Source organism: Coregonus clupeaformis, chromosome 9 (assembly GCF_020615455.1).
Source record: "Coregonus clupeaformis isolate EN_2021a chromosome 9, ASM2061545v1, whole genome shotgun sequence".
In the NCBI taxonomy this organism is placed as follows: Eukaryota; Metazoa; Chordata; class Actinopteri; order Salmoniformes; family Salmonidae; genus Coregonus; species Coregonus clupeaformis.
Window position 1 is genome coordinate 11,596,688 of NC_059200.1, and position 21,926 is coordinate 11,618,613.

The 21,926-nt window shown below is 49.7% G+C and overlaps 1 protein-coding gene across 1 annotated transcript in view; it reads left to right on the forward strand.

Annotated features, from left to right (window-relative positions):
- cntfr (ciliary neurotrophic factor receptor) overlaps positions 1–21,926 on the forward strand; it is a 523,825-nt gene that overhangs the window by 720 nt on the left and 501,179 nt on the right. The gene's annotated exons all lie outside the window — the stretch shown is intronic.

Sequence of the window (21,926 nt, forward strand, 5' to 3'; positions counted from 1 at the left end):
TGATCCTCAGTGATCTATTGAATATATTCAGATGGAAACGGTTGCTGATAGAGACCTGAGAAGGAAACGGTTGCGTTGCTGATAGAGACCTGAGAAGGAAACGGTTGTGTTGCTGATAGAGACCTGAGAAGGAAACAGTTGTGTTGCTGATAGAGACCTGAGAAGGAAACGGTTGTGTTGCTGATAGAGACCTGAGAAGGAAACGGTTGTGTTGCTGATAGAGACCTGAGAAGGAAACGGTTGTGTTGCTGATAGAGACCTGAGAAGGAAACGGTTGTGTTGCTGATAGAGACTTGCTATTAATGAAATGCACTCAGCAAACGGCAGCTGAGTTATCACCAAAAGCAGTTCTGTTTCTCTCGCTCTCTCTCGCTCTCGCTCTCTTTCTCGCTCTCGCAATCTCGCTCTGTCTCCGTCCACACTTACAAAGTGGATGCTTTGCAAAGGGAGAGAGAGAGAGAGAGAGAGAGAGGAGGGAGCCGGGGCGAGAACGCTAGGAGAGTGAGAGAGAAGAAAGCCAGGAATTAGGGAGAGAGTGGAGGGCATTGAAAGCAGTGACACTGGCCAGACAATTAGCTGAGGATTCCATTGTGTGGCCCTTTCTCTCCCCGTGGCCTCATGGCAAAGGTCAGGGGACAGGCTGACCCGTGTCAACTCTCCAGCATGGAACCCATTATCCTCCTCTGATTGATTAGTTTTAGTGGAGATCCCTTCTATCTCCTCCTCCCTTCTGCCGTTTTTGTTCCTTTTCTGTTGTATCTCTGCTGTTGCTTTCTGTTATTTTAAGGATCTCCCCCGTTTAGGGGCACATTTCCGGGATTTCTGGGCTGGGAGATGGTCATTAGGTTGCTGTTAAGGTGCATTTCTGGTTGTGTGAGAGGGGAGAGGACCAAGACTCCCTACCCAGCCCCTTACCCGCCTCAGCCCCATTCAGCCCCAGCACCATACCCGCCCCAGCCCCATACCCGCCTCAGCCCCATTCAGCCCCAGCCCCATACCTGCCTCAGCCCCATTCAGCCCCAGCCCCATACCCGCCTCAGCCCCATTCAGCCCCAGCCCCATACCCGCCTCAGCCCCATTCAGCCCCAGCCCCATACCCCAATCCCTGCCTCAGCCCCATTCAGCCCCAGCCCCATACCCGCCTCAGGCCCATTCAGCCCCAGCCCCATACCCCAATCCCTGCCTCAGTCCCATTCAGCCTCTAGCCCCATACCCTTTACACTAGCTTCAGCCCCATTCAGCCCCATACCCTAGCTTCACTCCCATTCAGTCCCATACTCCATGCACTAGCTTCAGAACCATTCAGCTCCAGCCCCATACACTAGCTTCAGACTCATTCAGTCCCATTCAGCCCCAGCCCCCAATCCATTCAGCCCCATATCCCTAAAACTAGCTTCATCCCAAATTAATCCCCATTCAGCCCCAGCCCCATACCCCAATCCCTGCCTCAGGCCCATTCAGACCCATTCAGCCCCATACCCCAATCCCTGCCTCAGGCCCATTCAGACCCATTCAGCCCCAGCCCCATACCCCAATCCCTGCCTCAGGCCCATTCAGACCCATTCAGACCCATACCCCAATCCCTGCCTCAGGCCCATTCAGACCCATTCAGCCCCAGCCCCATACCCCAATCCCTGCCTCAGACCCATTCAGACCCATTCAGCCCCATACCCCATACACTAGCTTCAGCCCCATTCAGCCCCATACCCCATACACTAGCTTCAGACCCATTCAGCCCCATACCCCATACACTAGCTTCATTCCCATTCAGCCCCATACCCCATACACTAGCTTCAGCCCATCCGCTTGTTCGATAACCCCAGCCCCAGGCTCCCAGCCCCAGCCTCCCTGTCTGGGCGCCCCAGCCCTCCAGCACTCCTCACACTGTTTTAAGTGTTTAACCCCGGTCCAGGCACATCAAAGGAGGGGCAGCTTTGGCTGGAAGACTGGGTCTTAGATGTCCCTATCTGTCTTAATGATTTCTAGTTTCATTTACATTTTAGTCATTTAGCAGATGCTCTTATCCAGAGCGACTTACAGTTAGTGAGTGCATACATTTTTCATACTGGCCCCCCGTGAGAAACAAACCCACAACCCTGGCGTTGCAAGCACCATGCTCTACCAACTGAGCTACAAGGGACCACATGCCTTGAAGGAGCACGGCCCCCACTCTCCTCTCCTCCTCCTCCTCCTGCTCCTCCTCCTCCTCATTATCTACCTCCTCCTCATCCTCCTCCTCCTCCTCCTCCTCCTTATCTACCTCCTCCTCCTCCTCCTCCTCCTCCTCCTCCTCCTTATCTACTTCCTCCTCCTCCTCCTCCTTATCTACCTCCTCCTCCTCCTCCTCCTTATCTACCTCCTCCTCCTCCTCATCCTCCTCTTCCTCATCCTCCTCCTCCTTATCTACCTCCTCCTCCTCATCCCCCTCCTTATCTACCTCCTCCTCCTCCTCCTCCTCCTCCTCCTCTTCCTCTTCCTCTTCCTCTTCCTCTTCCTCTTCCTCCTCCTCCTTATCTACCTCCTCCTCCTCCACTTCCTCCTCCTCTTCCTCCTTATCTACCTCCTCCTCCTCCTCCTCCTCCTCCTTATCAACCTCCTCCTCCTTATCTACTTCCTCCTCCTCCTCCTCCTCCTCCTTATCCACCTCCTCTTCCTCCTCCTTATCTACCTCCTCCTCCTTATCTACCTCTTCCTCCTCCTCCTCCTCTTCCTCCTCCTCCTCCTCCTCCTCATCTACCTCCTCATCCTTATCTACCTCCTCCTCCTCATCCTCCTCCTCATCTACCTCCTCCTCCTCATCTACCTTGTCCTCCTCCTCCTCCTCTTCCTCCAGCCCGCCCGCCCGCCCGCCCTTACAGTTGGTTTAGTTTTAGCCCATCCATATCAACTGGGAAAGGGCCAGTGTGTGTGTTGTTGGTTTAGTTTTAGCCCATCCATATCAACTGGGAAAGGGCCAGTGTGTGTGTTGTTGGTTTAGTTTTAGCCCATCCATATCAACTGGGAAAGGGCCAGTGTGTGTGTTGTTGGTTTAGTTTTAGCCCATCCATATCAACTGGGAAAGGGCCAGTGTGTGTGTTGTTGGTTTAGTTTTAGCCCATCCATATCAACTGGGAAAGGGCCAGTGTGTGTGTTGTTGGTTTAGTTTTAGCCCATCCATATCAACTGGGAAAGGGCCAGTGTGTGTGTTGTTGGTTTAGTTTTAGCCCATCCATATCAACTGGGAAAGGGCCAGTGTGTGTGTTGTTGGTTTAGTTTTAGCCCATCCATATCAACTGGGAAAGGGCCAGTGTGTGTGTTGTTGGTTTAGTTTTAGCCCATCCATATCAACTGGGAAAGGGCCAGTGTGTGTGTGTTGGTTTAGTTTTAGCCCATCCATATCAACTGGGAAAGGGCCAGTGTGTGTGTTGTTGGTTTAGTTTTAGCCCATCCATATCAACTGGGAAAGGGCCAGTGTGTGTGTTGTTGGTTTAGTTTTAGCCCATCCATATCAACTGGGGAAAGGGCCAGTGTGTGTGTTGTTGGTTTAGTTTTAGCCCATCCATATCAACTGGGAAAGGGCCAGTGTGTGTGTTGTTGGTTTAGTTTTAGCCCATCCATATCAACTGGGAAAGGGCCAGTGTGTGTGTTGTTGGTTTAGTTTTAGCCCATCCATATCAACTGGGAAAGGGCCAGTGTGTGTGTTGTTGGTTTAGTTTTAGCCCATCCATATCAACTGGGAAAGGGCCAGTGTGTGTGTTGTTGGTTTAGTTTTAGCCCATCCATATCAACTGGGAAAGGGCCAGTGTGTGTGTTGTTGGTTTAGTTTTAGCCCATCCATATCAACTGGGAAAGGGCCAGTGTGTGTGTTGTTGGTTTAGTTTTAGCCCATCCATATCAACTGGGAAAGGGCCAGTGTGTGTGTTGTTGGTTTAGTTTTAGCCCATCCATATCAACTGGGAAAGGGCCAGTGTGTGTGTTGTTGGTTTAGTTTTAGCCCATCCATATCAACTGGGAAAGGGCCAGTGTGTGTGTTGTTGGTTTAGTTTTAGCCCATCCATATCAACTGGGAAAGGGCCAGTGTGTGTGTTGTTGGTTTAGTTTTAGCCCATCCATATCAACTGGGAAAGGGCCAGTGTGTGTGTTGTTGGTTTAGTTTTAGCCCATCCATATCAACTGGGAAAGGGCCAGTGTGTGTGTTGGTTTAGTTTTAGCCCATCCATATCAACTGGGAAAGGGCCAGTGTGTGTGTTGTTGGTTTAGTTTTAGCCCATCCATATCAACTGGGAAAGGGCCAGTGTGTGTGTGTTGGTTTAGTTTTAGCCCATCCATATCAACTGGGAAAGGGCCAGTGTGTCACGGTTCAGACAGACGACAAGAGGACCACAATTGCGTCACACCAGAAAGTTTATTTAAACTTAAGGGGAAAGGGATGTAGGGAGTGAGTGAAGGCTCCAGGGGTTATCCCGGCCGATGTGCTGGGTCTGTGCCTCCCCCCAGTGGCAGCGATGCGTCCGATGACGCCGGTGGTTGGTGGTCCAGAAGTCCTGGGGGAGGAAACACAGACACAACAGGGCGAGAATGAAACCAGGCAGCAGTACAGTTCAAGGGAAATCCAAAATACGTAGTAGCAAGGCAGAAGGCTGGTCAGAGTTACCGGGATTGAAGAGTAGTCAGGAGTCGTAATGGCAGAAGCAGGTCTGGAACTCCCTGAGGCAGAAGAGTATCCAAAACCAGGCAGGTCCGGGGTCACAAAACCAGGGTGAGCCAGAAGCGCGAGCAAACAGGTTCCGGGTGTGAGCTTTGCAGACGATCTGACACAGGAGAGCTGAAAGACAGGGCTATAAATACTGGGAGAGGTTAGTGGGTAATGCAGCGCAGCTGGCAGAGTAATTAGAGCCGAGCAGAGCAGGGACAGGTGGAGCTAGTTAGGCTGAGTAGAGAGAGTGGTGAGCAGAGTGGAAGACAATTAAGGTGGTAACCCGGTGGAGTGAGAGGCTCATGACAGAACCCCCCCCCCAAGGGACGGCCCCAGAAGTCCCAAGAGCAACACCACGCCGGGCGGGAGGAGGGGAGCCGGAGGAGGGCTAGAACTCCTCCGAACGGTCCGAGTGAACGTCCTCATCCTCGGAGGAAGCCGGAGGGCCGTGGTCGGGGAGATGGGACAGGTCCGAGACCGGATCAGGCACAGGACAGGAAGCCGGCCGGGCAGGACGGTTAGAGACCCCTCTGGGGCGGCCCCTACGGATTGCAGGTTGATCAGGATGCCGTTGGTGGAAAGCGGTGATGAGAGTCCTATCCACAATCCGACTAGCTGGCACCCAGGTCCTTTCCTCAGGTCCATAGCCCTCCCAGTCAATGAGGTACTGGAGACCCCTACCCCTCCGTCTGGACCGAAGCAGGCGGCGGACGGTGTAAACCAGACCACCATCGACGAGCCGTGGAGGAGGAGGACAAGGCGCAGCAGGGACCAGCGGACTCCTGGGCACAGGCAGGGGCTGCAGCAATCCGGCTGGGGGCTGGCAGGACGACTTGTGTTGGTTGCAGATGGGGCAGGCTTGGACGAATTCCCGTACATCCCTCCTCAGAGAGGGCCACCAGAACCTCTGGGCGAGCAGGTTGTAAGTGCGGGTGGAGCCAGGGTGACAAGCTAGGCGGGAGTCATGTCCCCACTGATCGACCTGGGACCTCAGGTCTTCGGGGACAAAAAGGCGGTCAGCTGGGCAAGTGCTGGGACCTGGCTGGTTACGGAGAGCCTCCAGCACCTGTTCCTCAACAGCCCAGGTCAGAGCTGCAACGATGCAGGGACTTGGCAGAATCGACACAGGGTCCTTGGAGGGGTCAGGAGCGGAGTTAGTAGGTACTGGCCGAGGGGGTAGTGCGGCGGCAAGCAGGCAGGTTCGGTGGCAGTCCTCTCCCCACTCCCTGATCACCCCGGTCACCCAGTCGAGCTGAGGGTTGTGCCGGGCGGAGCCATGGGTAACCCAGGATGAGGGGTTGGCCTGGAGAGGGGAGCAGGTGAAACTGGATAGTTTCTTGATGGTTTCGGACAGACCCATCGAGACCGGGGCCGTGACATGAGTGACCGATCCGAGTAAGTGTCCGTCCAGTGCCCGGGCAGGAATAGGAGGTGTCAAACGGAGGTTCTCCAGTCCCAGTTGGCGTGCCAGCTTGATGTCCATTATGTTGGCTTCGGCGCCAGAATCCACCAGAGCAGCCAGGGTGTGAGTTGAGTCAGAGAGGCGGAGGTGAACTTGCAGCAGGGGTTTGCGGTCGGAGGACTGGATGGTCATTGAACTCAACCGGACTCCCCCTATGCCCGGTGAGCTTCGGCCCTTTAAAGGGCAGGTTACCACACGATGTCCGTCACCTCCACAATAGAGACAGAGGTTTGAGGTGAGCGTCGCTGGCGCTCTGCAGGAGTGAGAGAGGCTCGCCCAATCTCCATAGGCTCAGACTGATCAAGCTGACCTGGGTGAGTGGCAGTAGATGACAGGAGCCCAGTCGGATCTCTCCGAATGCCGGTAGTAGGTGGACCTTGGCGCCCCCCTCTCACGGCAACGGGTCTGTATCCCTCTGTCGATCCTGACAGTCAGTGCGATGGCTTCATCAAGAGTGGAAGGCAGTTCATGGGAGACCAACTCGTCCTTGATATAGTCAGCCAAACTATGGAAGAACGGCGTCCACCAACGATGGTGTGTTCCAAGAACTTCGTCTAGCCAGGGTTCGGAAGTCGATGGAATGGTCTGCGACTGTACGTCTGCCTTGTCGAATACTGAACAGTTCACGAGACGCCTCTGCGGTTGGTGAATCCAGGTCAAACACCTTCAGCATCTCCTCAGCAAACAGGTCGAAGGTTGCACATGCGGGGGTTTGACGTTCGAACTCTGCTGTTCCCCAGAGTCGAGCTCGGCCCGTCAGGTGAGTGATGGCATACCCAACTCTAGCCCCCTCCGTGGCGAAGGTCCTTGGCTGCAAGGAGAACTGAAGTCGGCAGCTAGTCAGGAATGGCCGGACCTGGGTTGAATCGCCGTTGAACCGCTCGGGGTTTCCAATCTTGGGTTCGGAGCAGCGGCTGCAATGACCGGGGCAGGTAACTCGGGGGCAGGGCTGGTGGGCAGACTGGCTGGGGTCAGGTTGGTGAGGAGTTGAATGATCGTGGCGAGTTGTTGTTGCTGCTGCTGGGACTGCTGCTGGTGCTGCTGGAACTGCTGATGCTGTTGGTGGCCGACCTGAAGCAGAGAGGAGATGACGCCGCTCATGCGGCCTAGCTCTCTCTCAGTGTGTTCCAGGCGTAGCATGGCGGTGGGTTGCTCAGGCTCTTCGGTTTCCATGTCGGGGGAAGTGTGCGCTGAGTCCATGATGGTCAGATCGTACTGTCACGGTTCAGACAGACGACAAGAGGACCACAATTGCGTCACACCAGAAAGTTTATTTAAACTTAAGGGGAAAGGGATGTAGGGAGTGAGTGAAGGCTCCAGGGGTTATCCCGGCCGATGTGCTGGGTCTGTGCCTCCCCCCAGTGGCAGCGATGCGTCCGATGACGCCGGTGGTTGGTGGTCCAGAAGTCCTGGGGGGGGAGGAAACACAGACACAACAGGGCGGAATGAAACCAGGCAGCAGTACAGTTCAAGGGAAATCCAAAATACGTAGTAGCAAGGCAGAAGGCTGGTCAGAGTTACCGGGATTGAAGAGTAGTCAGGAGTCGTAATGGCAGAAGCAGGTCTGGAACTCCTGAGGCAGAAGAGTATCCAAAAACCAGGCAGGTCCGGGGTCACAAAACCAGGGTGAGCCAGAAGCGCGAGCAAACAGGTTCCGGGTGTGAGCTTTGCAGACGATCTGACACAGGAGAGCTGAAAGACAGGGCTATAAATACTGGGAGAGGTTAGTGGGTAATGCAGCGCAGCTGGCAGAGTAATTAGAGCCGAGCAGAGCAGGGACAGGTGGAGCTAGTTAGGCTGAGTAGAGAGAGTGGTGAGCAGAGTGGAAGACAATTAAGGTGGTAACCCGGTGGAGTGAGAGGCTCATGACACAGTGTGTGTGTTGTTGGTTTAGTTTTAGCCCATCCATATCAACTGGGAAAGGGCCAGTGTGTGTGTTGTTGGTTTAGTTTTAGCCCATCCATATCAACTGGGAAAGGGCCAGTGTGTGTGTTGTTGGTTTAGTTTTAGCCCATCCATATAAACTGGGAAAGGGCCAGTGTGTGTGTTGTTGGTTTAGTTTTAGCCCATCCATATCAACTGGGAAAGGGCCAGTGTGTGTGTTGTTGGTTTAGTTTTAGCCCATCCATATCAACTGGGAAAGGGCCAGTGTGTGTGTTGTTGGTTTAGTTTTAGCCCATCCATATCAACTGGGAAAGGGCCAGTGTGTGTGTTGTTGGTTTAGTTTTAGCCCATCCATATCAACTGGGAAAGGGCCAGTGTGTGTGTTGTTGGTTTAGTTTTAGCCCATCCATATCAACTGGGAAAGGGCCAGTGTGTGTGTTGTTGGTTTAGTTTTAGCCCATCCATATCAACTGGGAAAGGGCCAGTGTGTGTGTTGTTGGTTTAGTTTTAGCCCATCCATATCAACTGGGAAAGGGCCAGTGTGTGTGTTGTTGGTTTAGTTTTAGCCCATCCATATCAACTGGGAAAGGGCCAGTGTGTGTGTTGTTGGTTTAGTTTTAGCCCATCCATATCAACTGGGAAAGGGCCAGTGTGTGTGTTGTTGGTTTAGTTTTAGCCCATCCATATCAACTGGGAAAGGGCCAGTGTGTGTGTTGTTGGTTTAGTTTTAGCCCATCCATATCAACTGGGAAAGGGCCAGTGTGTGTGTTGTTGGTTTAGTTTTAGCCCATCCATATCAACTGGGAAAGGGCCAGTGTGTGTGTTGTTGGTTTAGTTTTAGCCCATCCATATCAACTGGGAAAGGGCCAGTGTGTGTGTTGTTGGTTTAGTTTTAGCCCATCCATATCAACTGGGAAAGGGCCAGTGTGTGTGTTGTTGGTTTAGTTTTAGCCCATCCATATCAACTGGGAAAGGGCCAGTGTGTGTGTTGTTGGTTTAGTTTTAGCCCATCCATATCAACTGGGAAAGGGCCAGTGTGTGTGTTGTTGGTTTAGTTTTAGCCCATCCATATCAACTGGGAAAGGGCCAGTGTGTGTGTTGTTGGTTTAGTTTTAGCCCATCCATATCAACTGGGAAAGGGCCAGTGTGTGTGTTGTTGGTTTAGTTTTAGCCCATCCATATCAACTGGGAAAGGGCCAGTGTGTGTGTTGTTGGTTTAGTTTTAGCCCATCCATATCAACTGGGAAAGGGCCAGTGTGTGTGTGTTGTCCCCTACAGGGGATAGCATGTAGATTAGTTCTTCTTAAAGGAGGCTTTAGGGTTTAGGGAACAGAAGGAAAGGGTTTAGGGAACAGAAGGAAAGGGTTTAGGGAACAGAAGGAAAGGGTTTAGGGAACAGAAGGAAAGGGTTTAGAGAGGAGAAGGAAAGGGTTTAGGGAACAGAAGGAAAGGGTTTAGAGAGCAGAAGGAAAGGGTTTAGGGAACAGAAGGAAAGGGTTTAGGGAACAGAAAGAAAGGGTTTAGGGAACAGAAGGAAAGGGTTTAGGGAACAGAAGGAAAGGGTTTAGGGAACAGAATGAAAGGGTTTAGGGAACAGAAGGAAAGGGTTTAGGGAACAGAAGGAAAGGGTTTAGGAAACAGAAGGAAAGGGTTTAGGGAACAGAAGGAAAGGGTTTAGGGAACAGAAGGAAAGGGTTTAGAGAGCAGAAGGAAAGGGTTTAGAGAGGAGAAGGAAAGGGTTTAGGGAACAGAAGGAAAGGGTTTAGGGAACAGAAAGAAAGGGTTTAGGGAACAGAAGGAAAGGGTTTAGGGAACAGAATGAAAGGGTTTAGGGAACAGAAGGAAAGGGTTTAGGGAACAGAAGGAAAGGGTTTAGGGAACAGAAGGAAAGGGTTTAGGGAACAGAAGGAAAGGGTTTAGGGAACAGAAGGAAAGGGTTTAGGGAACAGTATTCTGGATGGACAGAGAGTCCATTTGATGCTCCTGTATCAGGAAGAAGATTAACACAGCCTGATGGACCTGCTTTAAACCTGGGATGTGTCTCAAATGGCACCCTATTCCCTATATAGTGCACTACTTTTGACCAGAGGGACACGGAGCTGCTCTCTGTCTGCAGTGAGCCCTTGTAGTGTTCAGTTTCAACTCCTCTTCCATGTTTGTTCTCTATTTATTTTTCTAAGGTGTGATTGGAGCCCAGGTATTTTTCTAAGTTCCCCAGGCCCAGCCCCAGCCCCTACCCTCCTAGCAGTTCCCCAGCCCCAGCCCCTACCCTCCTAGCAGTTCCCCAGCCCCAGCCCCTACCCTCCTAGCAGTTCCCCAGCCCCTACCCTCCTAGCAGTTCCCCAGCCCCTACCCTCCTAGCAGTTCCCCAGCCCCAGCCCAATACCCTACTAGCAGTTCCCCAGCCCCAGCCCCTACCCTCCTAGCAGTTCCCCAGCCCCTACCCTCCTAGCAGTTCCCCAGCCCCTACCCTCCTAGCAGTTCCCCAGCCCCAGCCCCTACCCTCCTAGCAGTTCCCCAGCCCCTACCCTCCTAGCAGTTCCCCAGCCCCAGCCCCTACCCTACTAGCAGTTCCCCAGCCCCAGCCCCTACCCTCCTAGCAGTTCCCCAGCCCCTACCCTCCTAGCAGTTCCCCAGCCCACCCCCTACCCTCCTAGCAGTTCCCCAGCCCCTACCCTTCTAGCAGTTCCCCAGCCCCTACCCTCCTAGCAGTTCCCCAGCCCCAGCCCCTACCCTCCTAGCAGTTCCCCAGCCCCTACCCTCCTAGCAGTTCCCCAGCCCCAGCCCATACCCTCCTAGCAGTTCCCCAGCCCCAGCCCCTACCCTCCTAGCAGTTCCCCAGCCCCAGCCCCTACCCTCCTAGCAGTTCCCCAGCCCCTACCCTCCTAGCAGTTCCCCAGCCCCCCCTACCCTCCTAGCAGTTCCCCAGCCCCAGCCCCTACCCTCCTAGCAGTTCCCCAGCCCCTACCCTCCTAGCAGTTCCCCAGCCCCTACCCTCCTAGCAGTTCCCCAGCCCCATCCCCTACCCTCCTAGCAGTTCCCCAGCCCCAGCCCCTACCCTCCTAGCAGTTCCCCAGCCCCTACCCTCCTAGCAGTTCCCCCAGCCCCTACCCTCCTAGCAGTTCCCCAGCCCCAGCCCCTACCCTCCTAGCAGTTCCCCAGCCCCAGCCCCTACCCTCCTAGCAGTTCCCCAGCCCCTACCCTCCTAGCAGTTCCCCAGCCCCTACCCTCCTAGCAGTTCCCCAGCCCCAGCCCCTACCCTCCTAGCAGTTCCCCAGCCCCTACCCTCCTAGCAGTTCCCCAGCCCCAGCCCATACCCTACTAGCAGTTCCCCCCAGCCCCTACCCTCCTAGCAGTTCCCCAGCCCCTACCCTCCTAGCAGTTCCCCCCAGCCCCTACCCTTCTAGCAGTTCCCCAGCCCCACCCCTACCCTCCTAGCAGTTCCCCAGCCCCAGCCCCTACCCTCCTAGCAGTTCCCCAGCCCCTACCCTCCTAGCAGTTCCCCAGCCCCTACCCTCCTAGCAGTTCCCCAGCCCCTACCCTCCTAGCAGTTCCCCAGCCCCTACCCTCCTAGCAGTTCCCCAGCCCCAGCCCCTACCCTCCTAGCAGTTCCCCAGCCCCTACCCTCCTAGCAGTTCCCCAGCCCCAGCCCCTACCCTCCTAGCAGTTCCCCAGCCCCTACCCTCCTAGCCTGGGAATAGTCCCAGTAAGTCTCATTGTGTGGCCTTGTAGCTGGGCCATTGAAATGCTGTTTGCATCCCAATTTGCACCCTATTCACTATATAGTAGCAAGGGCCTATAGGGTAGTAGTGCACTTTATAGGGAATAGGGTGCCATTTGGGACTGGTACGCTGTGTTTCTGCCTGGCCTTCCTACCGACCGGAGGGCTTTTAATCTATTAATGGCTGATCCTTAAACACTAATCAATGTGGCCTTTAATATTTCCATTAAAGCTGAGAGGAAAGGAATAAATAAATAATGTTGGCTGAGTGGCTGCAGGTCGGCTGGTCGCTTCTCAAACACCCTCTCCTCTCCTCTCCTCTCCTATCCTCTCTTCTTCTCCTTTCCTCTCCTCTCCTTTCCTCTCCTCTCCTCTCCTCTCTCCTCTACTCTCCTCCGCATTCAGTGCAACTGACTAGGTATCCCCTTTCTAATCTCCTCTCCTCTCCTCTCCACTCCTGTCCTCTCCTCTCTCTAGGGCATGCTTGACTTCTCCAGTTAGTTAGCGCACCAACCAAACTGACGCTATTTGCTTTATTTAGCCTACAGAGTGTGCAGTGTTTTATTAGCGATGCCTCTTTTGATAGCGTTCAGCACACTTCATTTTAAGTGAAAGAGAAGTTCCTGGGCTGAAGGTCGGAGCAGGCAGGCTCTCTCTGAAGCTCAGGCTAATTCCATTAGCATCGTGTATTCACTCTAACCAGAGCTGACTATTCTACAGGGGAAGGTACCAGAGTTGACAGGTAGCTTAGTGGTTAAGAGTGTTGTGCCAGTAACTGAAAGGTTGCTGGTTCTAATCCCTGAGCTGACTAGGTGAAAAATCTGCCGATGTGCCCTTGAGCATTCTGGAAGCTTGCTTCAGGGCTCTGATATTTTCTGTATATCAGGGAGCAAATTTCTTTTTTGTATTTATTTGGGGTGCGACTGCATCTAGGGTATTACACAAGGTTAAATGTAGATCCTCAGTTAGGTGGTTAACAGATTTTTGTACTCCGATGTCCTTGGGTAGGTGGAGGGAGTCTGGAAGGGCATCTAGGAATCTTTGGGTTGTCTGATAATTTATAGCACGGCTTTTGATGATCCTTGGTGTTCTTAGCGGCCGGGGACATTAATGCAGGGAAACTTAAATCTGTTTTACCTAGTTTCTACCAGCATGTTAAATGTGCAACTAGAGGAAAACAAACTCTAGACCACCTTTACTCCACACACATAGATGCGTACAAAGCTCTTCCTCGTCCTCCATTTGGCAAATCTGACCATAATTATATCCTCCTGATTCCTGCTTATAAGCAAAAACTAAAGCAGAAAGTACCAGTGACTCGCTCAATATGGAAGTGGTCAGAAGACGCAGATGATAAGCTACAGGACTGCTTTGCTAGCACAGACTGGAACATGTTCCAGGATTCTTCCCATAGCATTGAGGAGTACACCACATAAGTCACTGGCTTCATCAATATGTGCATCAATGACGTCATCCCCACATTGAGCGTATGTTCATACCCCAACCAGAAGCCATGGATTACAGGCAACATCCACGCTGAGCTAAAGGGTAGAGCTGCCGCTATCAAGGAGCGGGACTCTAACCCGGATACTTATAAAAAATCCCGCTATGCCCTCAGACGAACCATCAAACAGGCAAAGCGTCAATACAGGACTAAGATTGAATCGTACTACACCGGCTCCGACGCTCGTCGGATGTGGCAGGGCTTCCAAACTATTACAGACTACAAAGGGAAGCACAGCCGTGAGCTGCCCAGTGACACCAGCCTACCAGACGAGGTAAATTACTTCTATGCTCGCTTCGAGGCAAGCAACACTGAAGCATGCATGAGAGCATCAGCTGTTCCGGACGACTGTGTGATCACGCTCTCCGTAGCCGATGTGAGTTAGACTTTTAAGCAGGTCAACATTTGCCCTGCCTGAGGTAGAGTACCTCATGATAAGCTGTAGACCACACTATTTACCAAGAGAGTTTTCATCTATATTTTTTATAGCTGTCTATTTACCACCACAAACCGATGCTGGCACCAAGACAGCCGATGTGAGTAAGACGTTTAAACAGCTTAACATTCACAAGGCCGCAGGGCCAGACAGATTACCAGGGCGTGCACTCCGAGCATGCGCTGACCAACTGGAAAGTGTCTTCACTTACATTTTCAAACTGTCCTTGACTGAGTCTGTAATACCAACATGCTTCAAGCAGACCATCATAGTCCCTGTGCCCAAGAACATTAAGGTAACCTGCCTAAATGACTACAGACCCGTAGCACTCATGTCTGTAGCCATGAAGTGCTTTGAAAGGCTGGTCATGGCTCACATCAACACCCTTATATAAGAAAACCTAGACCAACTCCAATGTGAGACACCTATGTGAGAATGCTGTTCATTGACTACAGCTCAGCATTCAACATCATAGTGCCCTCAATGCTCATCACTAATCTAAGGATCCTGGGACTAAACACCTCCCTCTGCAACTGGATCCTGGACTTCCTGACGGGCCTCCCCCAGGTGGTAAGGGTAGGTAAAACACATCTGCCACGCTGATCCTCAACACAGGGGCCCCTCAGGAGTGCGTGCTTTGATTTGATTTGATTTAATTTGCTCAGTCCCCTCCTGTACTCCATGTTCACCCATGACTGCATGGCCAGGCATGACTCCAACACCATCATTAAGTTTGCTGACGATACAACAGTTTGTAGGCCTGATCACCGACAACGACGAGACAGCCTATAGGGAGGAGGTCAGAGACCTGGCCGTGTGGTGCCAGGACAACAACCTCTCCCTCAACAAGATCAAGACAAAGGAGATGATTGTGGACTACAGGAAAAAGAAGAGGACCGAGCACACCCCCATTCTCATCGACGGGGCTGTAGTGGAACAGGTTAAGAGCTTCATGTTCCTTGGTGTCCACATCACCAACAAACTATCATGGTCCAAACACACCAAGACAGTCGTGAAGAGGGCACGACAAAGCCTAGTCCCCCTCAGGAGACTGAAAAGATTTGGCATGGGTCCTCAGATCCTCAAAAAGTTCTACAGCTGCACCATCGAGAGCAACCTGACTGGTTGCATCACTGCCAGGTATGGCAACTGCTCGGCCTCCGACCGCAAGGCACTACAGAGGGTAGTGCGTATGGCCCAGTACATCACTGGGGCCAAGCTTCCTGCCATCCAGGACCTCTATACCAGGCGGTGTCAGAGGAAGGCCCTAAAAATGGTTAAAGACTCCAGCCACCCTAGTCATGAAAAGCGGTACCGGAGCAACAAGTCTAGGTCCAAAAGGCTTCGAAACAGCTTCTACCCCCAAGCCAAAAGACTCCTGAACAGCTAATCAAATGGCTACCCGGACTATTTGCATTGACCCTTCCCCCCTCCTCTTTTACGCTGCTGCTACTCTGTTTATTATTTATGCATAGTCACTTTACCCCTACCTACATGTACATATTACCTCAATTACCTCAACTAACCGGTGCCCCCGCACATTGACATATTTTTTACTTATCTATTTTTTACTTAACACTTATTTTTCTTAAAACTGCATTGTTGGTTAACGGCTTGTAAATAAGCATTTCACTGTAAGGTATACACCTGTTGTATTCGGCGCATGTGACAAATACAATTTGATTTGCAAACATAATAAGATGGTGGTGATCCAGGATTCAGAGGTCGAGATGTTCAAACGTTTATATACAGTGGGGAAAAAAAGTATTTAGTCAGCCACCAATTGTGCAAGTTCTCCCACTTAAAAAGATGAGAGAGGCCTGTAATTTTCATCATAAGTACACGTCAACTATGACAGACAAATTGAGAGAAAAAAATCCAGAAAATCACATTGTAGGATTTTTTATGAATTTATTTGCAAATTATGGTGGAAAATAAGTATTTGGTCACCTACAAACAAGCAAGATTTCTGGCTCTCACAGACCTGTAACTTCTTCTTTAAGAGGCTCCTCTGTCCTCCACTCGTTACCTGTATTAATGGCACCTGTTTGAACTTGTTATCAGTATAAAAGACACCTGTCCACAACCTCAAACAGTCACACTCCAAACTCCACTATGGCCAAGACCAAAGAGCTGTCAAAGGACACCAGAAACAAAATTGTAGACCTGCACCAGGCTGGGAAGACTGAATCTGCAATAGGTAAGCAGCTTGGTTTGAAGAAATCAACTGTGGGAGCAATTATTAGGAAATGGAAGACATACAAGACCACTGATAATCTCCCCTCGATCTGGGGCTCCACGCAAGATCTCACCCTGTGGGGTCAAAATTATCACAAGAACGGTGAGCAAAAATCCCAGAACCACACGGGGGGACCTAGTGAATGACCTGCAGAGAGCTGGGACCAAAGTAACAAAGCCTACCATCAGTAACACACTACGCCGCCAGGGACTCAAATCCTGCAGTGCCAGACGTGTCCCCCTGCTTAAGCCAGTACATGTCCAGGCCCATCTGAAGTTTGCTAGAGTGCATTTGGATGATCCAGAAGAGGATTGGGAGAATGTCATATGGTCAGATGAAACCAAAATATAATTTTTTGGTAAAAACTCAACTCGTCGTGTTTGGAGGACAAAGAATGCTGAGTTGCATCCAAAGAACACCATACCTACTGTGAAGCATGGGGGTGGAAACATCATGCTTTGGGGCAGTTTTTCTGCAAAGGGACCAGGACGACTGATCCGTGTAAAGGAAAGAATGAATGGGGCCATGTATCGTGAGATTTTGAGTGAAAACCTCCTTCCATCAGCAAGGGCATTGAAGATGAAACGTGGCTGGGTCTTTCAGCATGACAATGATCCCAAACACACCGCCCGGGCAATGAAGGAGTGGCTTCGTAAGAAGCATTTCAAGGTCCTGGAGTGGCCTAGCCAGTCTCCAGATCTCAACCCCATAGAACATATTTGGAGGGAGTTGAAAGTCTGTGTTGCCTAGCGACAGCCCCAAAACATCACTGCTCTAGAGGAGATCTGCATGGAGGAATGGGTCAAAATACCAGCAAAAGTGTGTGAAAACCTTGTGAAGACTTACAGAAAACGTTTGACCTGTGTCATTGCCAACAAAGGGTATATAACAAAGTATTGAGAAACTTTTGTTATTGACCAAATACTTATTTTCCACCATAATTTGCAAATAAATTCATTAAAAATCCTACAATGTGATTTTCTGGGGAAAAAAATCTCATTTTGTCTGTCATAGTTGACGTGTACCTATGATGAAAATTACAGGCCTCTCTCATCATTTTAAGTGGGAGAACTTGCACAATTGGTGGCTGACTAAATACTTTTTTTCCCCACTGTATGACCAGCAGGGTCAAATAATAATCAGTCTTTGTAGAGGGTGCAACAGGTCAGTACCTCAGGAGTAAATGTCAGTTGGCTTTTCATAGCCGAGCATTCAGAGGACGAGACAGCAGGTGCGGTAGAGAGAGAGAGAGTCGAAAACAGCAGGTGCGGGACAAGGTAGCACGTCCGGTGAACAGGTCAGGGTTCCATAGCTGCAGGCAGAAGAGTGGAAACTGGAGCAGCAGCACAACCAGGTGGACTGGGGACAGCCAGGAGTAATCAGGCCAGGTAGTCCTGAGGCATGGTCCTAGGGCTCAGGTCCTCCAGGAGGGGAGGGAGAGAGGGAGAGAGAGGGAGAATTCTTAAATTCACAAAGGACACCAGATAAGACAGGAGAATTACACCAGATATAACAGACCAATCAGGCAGGATATAACCCCACCCACTTTGCCAAAGCACAGCCCCCACACCACTAAAGGGATATCAACAGACCACCAACTTAATACCCTGAGACAAGGCTGAGTATAGCTCACGAAGATGTCCTCCACCACACAAGCCCGAGGGGGCACAAAACCGGACAGGAAGATCACGTCTTTGACTCAACCCACTCAAGTGACGCACCCCTCCTAGGGACAACATGGAAGAGCACTAGTAAGCCAGTGACTCAGCCCCCTGTAATAGGGTCAGAGGCAGAGAATCCCAGTGGAGAGAGGGGAGCCGGCCAGGCAGAACCAGCAAGGGCGGTTCGTCACTCCAGTGCCTTGTCGTTCATTTTCGCACCCCTGGGCCAGACTACACTTAATCATAGGACCTACTGAAGAGATGAGTCTTCAGTAAAGACTTAAAGGTCGAAACCGAGTCTGAGTGTCTCATATGGATAGGCAGACCATTCCATAAAAATGGAGCTCTATAGAAGAAAGCCTCCAGCTGTTTGCTTAGAAATTCAAGGGACAATAAGGAGGCCTACGTCTTGTGACCGTAGCGTACGTGTAGGTATGTATGGCAGGACCAAATCGGAGAGATGGGAAGGCAAGCCCATATAATGCTTTTTAGGTTAGCAGTAAAACCTTGAAATCAGTGGTATGGCTAGTGTAGAGAGGCTAGCACTGGAATAATATGATACATCTTTTTGGTTCTAGTGTGTAGTTAGTGCTTTATCCGGGTAGCCGGAGAGTAGAGCATTGCAGTAGACTAATATAGAAGTGACAAAAGCACGGATTAGCTTTTCTGCATAATTTCTTGATAATTTTTTGTAGATTTTTGCAATGTTATGAAGATGGAAAAAAGCTGTCCTTGAAATATTCTTGATATGTTCGTCAAAAGAAAGATCAGGGTCCAGAGTAACGCCGAGGTCCTTCACAGTTGTATCTGAGATGACTGTACAACCATTAAGATTAATTGTCAGATCCAACGGCAGATCTCTTTGTTTCTTGGGACCTAGAACTAGCATCTATGTTTTGTCCGAGTTGAAAAGTAAAAACATTGCCGCCATCCACTTCCTTATGTCTGAAACACAGGCTTCCAGGGTAGGCAATTTTGGGGCTTCACTATGTTTCATCTAAATGTACAGCTGTGTGTCGTCCGCATAGCAGTGAAAGTTGACATTGTGTTTCCGAATGACATCACCAAGAGGTAGAATACAGTTGAACTCGGAAGTTCACATACACTTAGGCTGGAATCATTAAAACCTGTTTTTCAACCACTCCACACATTTCTTGTTAACAAACTATAGTTTTGGCAAGTCGGTTAGGACATCTACTTTGTGCATGACACAAGTAATTTTTCTAACAATTGTTTACAGACAGATTATTTCACTTATAATTCACTGTATCACAATTTCAGTGGGTCAGAATTTTAAATACACTAAGTTGACTGTGCCTTTAAACAGCTTGTAAAATTCCATAAAATAATGTCATGGCTTTAGAAGCTTCTGAAAGGCTAACTGACATCATTTGAGTAAATTAGAGGTGTACCTGTGGATGTATTGCAAGGCCTACCTTCAAACTCAGTGCCTCTTTGCTTGACAAAATAGGAAAATCAAAAGAAATCAGCCAAGACCTCAGAAAAAAAATGGTAGATCTCCACAAGTCTGGATCATCCTTGGGAGCAATTTCCAAATGCCTGAAGGTACCACTTTCATCTGTATAAACAATAGTACGCAAGTATAAACACCATGGGACCACGCAGCCGTCATACTGCTCAGGAAGGAGACGGGTTCTGTCTCCTAGAGATGAACGTACATTGGTGTGAAAAGTGCAAATAAATCCCAGAACAACAGCAAAGGACCTTGTGAAGATGCTGGAGGAAACAGGTACAAAATTATCTATATCCACAGTAAAACACAGCCTATATCGACATAACCTGAAAGGCCGCTCAGCCAGGAAGAAGCCACTGCTCCAAAACCGCCTTAAAAAAGCCAGACTACGGTTTGCAACTGCACATGGGGACAAAGATCATACTTTTTGGAGAAATGTGCTCTGGTCTGATGAAACAAAAATAGAACTGTTTGGCCATAATGATCATCGTTATGTTTGGAGGAAAAAGGGGGTTGCTTGCAAGCCGAAGAACACCCTCCCAACTGTGAAGCACGGGGGTGGCAGCATCATGCTGTGGGGGTGCTTTGCTGCAGGAGGAACTGGTGAAATTCACAAAATAGATGGCATCATGACGAAGGAAAATTATGTGGATATATTGAAGCAACATCTCAAGACATCAGTCAGGAAGTTAAAGCTTGGTCGCAAACAGGTCTTCCAAATGGACAATGACCCCAAGCATACTTCCAAAGTTGTGGCAAAATGGCTTAAGGACAACAATGGCAATGTATTGGAGTGGCCATCACAAAGCCCTGACCTCAATCCTATAGAAAATGTGTGGACAGAACTGAAAAAGCGTGTGCGAGCAAGGAGGCCTACAAACCTGACTCAGTTACCTACACAGGAGGAATGGGCCAAAATTCACCCAATTTATTGTGGGAAGCTTGTGGAAGGCTACCCAAAACGTTTGACCCAGGTTAAACAATTTAACGGCAATGCTACCAAATACTAATTGAGTGTATGTAAACTTCTGACCCACTGGGAATGTGATGAAAGAAATAAAAGCTGAAATAATTCATTCTCTCTACTATTATTCTGACATTTCACGTTCTTAAAATAAAGTGGTGATCCTAACTGACCTAAAACAGGGAATTTTTACTAGGATTAAATGTCAGGAATTGTGAAAAACTGAGTTTAAATGTATTTGGCTAAGGTGTATGTAAACTTCCGACTTCAACTTAATATAGTGAAAACAATGGTGGTCTTGAAACGGAACCTTGACGAACGCCGAAACGTACAATTGATTTGTCAGATGACAAACCTTCCACTGAGACAAAAACTGATATCTTTCCGACAGATACGTTCTAAACCAGGCAAGAACTTGTCCGTGTAGACCAATTAGGATTTCTAATCTCTCCAAAAGAATGTGGTGATCGATTGTGTCAAAAGCAGCACTAAGGTCTAGGAGCACGAGGACAGATGCAGAGCCTTGGTCTGACGCCATTAAAAGGTAATTTACCACCTTCACGAGTGCAGTCTCAGTGATATGATGGGGTCTAAAACCAGACTGAAGCATTTTGTATACATTATTTGTCTTTATGAAGGCAGTGAGTTGCCACTCAACAGCTTTTTCTAACATTTTTGAGAGGAATGGGAGGGTCGATACGGGCCGATAGTTTTTTACATTTTCCGGGTCAAGGTTTGGCTTTTTCAAGAGAGGCTTTATTGCTGCCACTTTTAGTCAGTTTGGTACACATCCGGTGGATAGGGAGACATTTATTATGTTCAACATAGGAGGGCCAAGCACAGGAAGTAGTTCTTTCAGTAGTTTAGTTGGAATAGGGTCCAGTATGCAGCTGGAAGGTTTAGAGGCCATTACTATTTTCATGAATGTGTCAAGAGATACAGGATTAAAAAACTTGAGTCTCCATTGATCCTAGGTCTTGGTAGTTCTGTGCAGACTCAGGACAACTGAGCTTTGGAGAAATATGCAGATTCAAAGAGGAGTCCGTAATTTGCTTTCTAATGATAATCATCTTTTCATCAAAAAAGTTTGTATCACTGCTGAAGTGAAAGCTATCCTCTCTTGTTGAATGCTGCTTTTTAGTTAGCTTTGCGACAGCATCAAATAGAAATGTTGGATTGTTCTTATTCTCCTCAATTAGGTTGGAAAAATAGGATGATCAAGCAGCAGTGAGGGCTCTTCGATATTGCTCTGTACTGTCTTTCCAAGTTAGACGGAAGTCTTCCAGTTTGGTGGAGCGCCATTTCCATTCCACATTTAACATGCTGGTAGAAATTAGGTAGAACGGAGTTAAGTTTCCCTGCATTAAATTCCCCGGCCACTAGGAGCGCCGTCTCTGGATGAGCGTTTTCCTGTTGACTTATGGCCTTATACAGCTCATTCAGTGCAATTTTAATGCCAACATTGGTTTGTGGTGGTAAATAGACAGCTATGAAAAATATAGATGAAAACTCTCTTGGTAAATAGTGTGGTCTACAGCTTATCATAAGATACTCTACCTCAGGCAAGCAAAATCTCGAGACTTCCTTAGTATTTGATTTTGTGCACCAGCTGTTGTTTACAAATATACACAGACCGCCACCCCTTGTCTTACCGGAGTCAGCCGTTCTATCCTGCCGATGTAACGTATAGCCCGCTAGCTGTATGTTGTACATGTTTTCGTTCAGCCACGACTCGGTGAAACATAAGATATTACAGTTTTGAATGTCCTGTTGGTAGGATAACCGTAATCTTAGGTCATCCAATTTATTTTCCAATGATTGAAGATTGGCTAATAGGATTGATGGGAGCGGCAGTTTACTCGCTCTCCGTCGGATCCTTACAAGGCACCCCGACCTACGTCCACGA